The sequence below is a fragment of the Molothrus ater genome, chromosome 3 (assembly GCF_012460135.2).
Source record: "Molothrus ater isolate BHLD 08-10-18 breed brown headed cowbird chromosome 3, BPBGC_Mater_1.1, whole genome shotgun sequence".
In the NCBI taxonomy this organism is placed as follows: Eukaryota; Metazoa; Chordata; class Aves; order Passeriformes; family Icteridae; genus Molothrus; species Molothrus ater.
The window spans coordinates 107,959,185-107,963,106 of record NC_050480.2 but is presented as its reverse complement, the minus strand read 5'-3'; positions in this window follow the sequence as shown (position 1 = coordinate 107,963,106).

Below are 3,922 nucleotides of genomic sequence, written 5' to 3'. Positions count from 1 at the left end.
TTGTCAGGACTATTCATATAGAAATGTCATTTCAGTGCTTGGTAAAACAATTCCATTTCCTCATCTGCAGTTCTACCTCATTCCAGGTAGGAAGCTGCTCATTTTCCTTTCAGTCCACTGCAAAAAGGCACAGCAAGCTCCAAAGGCCCATCCACTATTGGAGAGCTCTGATCTCTCTCAAATCTATCAGGAGCTGTTTGCAATCCCAGCCAGGGCTGTTACAGTGCTGTTGATGGGAGATGTAGAATCTCCTCTCCAGCACTGCTTGTTTTTGTAACCAAAATCCATGTTAGGGCCTTCAAGCAAAATATCCCATGTGACAATCATTTGCCCATTTGCCATCACTCTTTCCTCACTTGCCTTTTTCAAAGTTGGAAAGATGATGTATGGTGTCTTTAGAGCAGGAAGAGTGCAGCTAGGAATGTTAGAGTATAGATGTAGTTCCTACTCGCAGGCAGCTGCTACTCAGCCTTCTGGACAATGCTCCTCCATAGGGGTTGGTTTTATGAAAGGAAGTTGTCTTTTCACTCAACAAGGAACTTGTCCATAATCTTTAAATGCCAAGCTTTGCATTAAAAACAAAGTATTTCTGAAGACTGTGGCTTACAGCTGTTTCATCATCCTCTTAAAAACTGTGAATTAAGAGATTTAAAATATTTCTCCTGAGTGTTTTGACTGTAACTCTACAAGTAGTGTAATTTACCAGTAGCACACATCAGGAAGACATGTAGCTCATCCAAAGCCTTCCAGACAGCCATTGCTATCAATAACCAGGCAGGAGTGCTCTGATGAGTGGGAGCAACAGCTTTTAAGCCATACAGACTTTGCAGCAGTAGGTAATTGTCATTATTACCCCAGAGTGAGGAAAACAGGGATGAAGTGATTCACCCAAAGAGCACTGTGAGTCAATTGGGGAGCTGGGAATAGAGTGCAGAATTCCCTGCATTATCCATTGGAGGCCTCAGATAATATCATTTCATAAATGCTCTATCTTTGTAAAGACTTCAGTGCTATAATTATCTTCCCAGGACTCTCATGGAAACAAGATATTTATAACTCCATTAAGCCTTTCCTGGTAATTTTATGATCAAAGTGAAAAACCCAAATAATGCTGTGCCAATCAGTCACATGTCCAATGTCATCCAGAATGGCCACATGATGAAAGCCTCTCCTTGGCTGTTGCAATTAAGTGCTTGCTATCTTCTGACTGCCTTTCCTGTGTCCAATTCCCCTTCTACCACGTGGTGGACAGGGAGTATTTTTTGCAGTGTGATGAGCCACACATTTAGAATGTACCAAATAACTGGGAAAGATGCTTGTTGGCAACAGAGCCTACTGGTTTGGGCTATAAATGCTTCCTAAAATCCTTTCAGGTGTGCCAGGTTCACCTAAAATGAGCAAAGCCATTTCAGTATTTCCACTAACCTTTGTATGTCCTTAAAATTGCAATCCTGATGCCAAGACTAACTTTAAACAACAGGTTAGGGACTGAGGCTTTTGGACCCTGCTTCAGCAAAGCACTTAAGCCTGTGCTTAAATCAAAATCCATTCTTATTCCCCAGATCCATTTTAAGTGTTTGTTTAAGGCAAAACACATGCATAAGTTGAGTTTTGCTTGGCAAAGTGCCTAAGCCCAGCACAGAGCAAGGGCCTTAAAATTAATTTCTTTTTGAGGGAAAGTCATTATTTTTAGCCCACCTCTCAATGGCCACAGCACTATCTTTTAGTCCTCAGACAGCTATTTTGAGGAGGTGTATGTGCTAAGCTGAAAGTTCTGGGTTCTGTGACAATCAGTGCCACAGAAAAAAGAAAGACCACTTGACATACTTGGCTTGAGAGAGGCCTTTGAGGAGGCTTATTAGAGGGAAGACATGAAAGAAGTTGTGATTATTCTGGGAGGTGGCTGCTGATACTGTGGGTGATCTTTTCACTGTGCTGACTGGACAAGATTCACTTACAGGAGGTCAACAATTTTAACGCGAAATGTTTTCAGAAGTTTTATATTTCCACAGGAAATTCATTATTTCAGGGAAAATGTTTATACTCTCTTCAAAAGTATATTAAAAAATTGTCTGGAATGTGTTAGCTTCCTTATTTTTTTTCTGTGAAACGCTTCCCTGAAATACAATTATTAAAGGAATATTCATGTAACAGAGTTTTATTTCTCATTCCTTGTAACACTAGATTTCCTGTCTCATTAAGACAACTCTTACCATTGTTTCAACAACTTTGACACTGGAATTTATCAGGTAGATCTGGCCTTTGCCACATCTGGAGGAGGAACAGTTACATTTTCTAAGATTTTTATTGAGGGATGCTCTATTACTTTCCCTTTAACACCCAGACTTCATATAGAAGGTAGAAATAAAAAAAGTAGCTTGAAATGCATTTTATTTCTCTGTGGGCTTAAAAATCTTTGGCTTCTTACAGTCTGGTGGTAATGGCATGGATAAAACCTTACTCTGATTCCTGCTATGCCCTGATATGTAGGACAGCTTTCTAACAGCAGGGAGAGTCAGGTAAGAGGACAGATCCCCCATGGAAATTTGGCACTGCTGTATTTAAAAGCTGATTGGACAAGCACTTGAAGAGGAATAATTTAGATACTCTTAATCCACTCCTGCGCTGGGTATCTCAATGACCTTTTAATGCCTGTTTAACCCTGTCCCATGGGAAAGTCTTTCCCTCCCCCAGAAGCTTCTGGATTATTTCCAGGCAGAAGACCCCTTTTAGCTCTATCACTTGACCATCACATTGCTTTACTAATCCACCTCCCTTGTTTTTTCCACCTTGGAAAGTACAGCGAGTGCCTGGAGCTGTCATCCACAACAGGGCAGTGATGGGACCCCACAGTCAGGCCCACTTTTCTTCACTTCTGCCATGAACAGGTATTTCTTTCCTGCCAAAAGCCTGCACTTCCAATAAAAACATGTCCTGCCTTTCAGGACTAATATTTTCATGGCTGATTCACGACTGATGGGGAGTTGCTAAATCCTGTAGCCCCACAGAGATGAGGCTGCTGCAGCTCCACACCCCTGGATCCAGCAGACACATCCACAGATGTGTAAAATGTGTGTATCCACTAATGGTTCCAGTGGCCAGCTCAGACAGAAACACTCAGCATTCAGATAAACAGCACCAGTGGCCTCATCCTGCCCCCTGCTCTGGCAGATCAGGGTGGAGGTCTGTGAGTGCAAAATATTTATAAAAATGATCACAGAATCATAGAATGGTTTGGGTTGGAAGGGACCTTAAAGATCACCCAGTTCCAATACCTTGCCATGGGCAGGAACACCTTCCTCTAGATCAGGTTGCTCAGAGGCCCATCCAGCCTGGCCTTACAAATATTATGGTAATTTCCAAATTTTAGAAATAAAATATACACTTCCAGGTAATACCATGCATGAAATCCAAGGGAATGGCTTTCAGTTATGGAAGAGACAGTGGAACAGCAATTAAGATTGCAACTCATACACAGTTAACCATTATGGGCTAAAATAAAAGTTGGATGAATCATTTTCCAGCCATATAAATCACTGAAGTTGTTCTATCCATCATGAAGGTAAGCCAACCATGTAATGAATTATACAATGTATTATTTTCCTATGCATGTTATTCCCATAGTTTATTCTGCTGTTCAAAGTCTATTTGTATGAGGGGATTTTTTTGCAAATACTTTTAAAATGATGAATAATTACTTACAAGACTAAAAATGCATGCCAGCTATTATTGTATATTGAATCTGACAGCAGTTAAAGTGTTGGTGTCTGAACTTATTTGACAGCATCTTCAAACAACTTTTACTAGGTATTCTTTACAAGATTAAAAATTCTTAGATTTGTGCAATTTGTTCTATAACTCATGGAAGGGAAAGTAAAAGTGTTCTAGATAATAGGCAATCAGTCTCATGAGCAGGAACAGC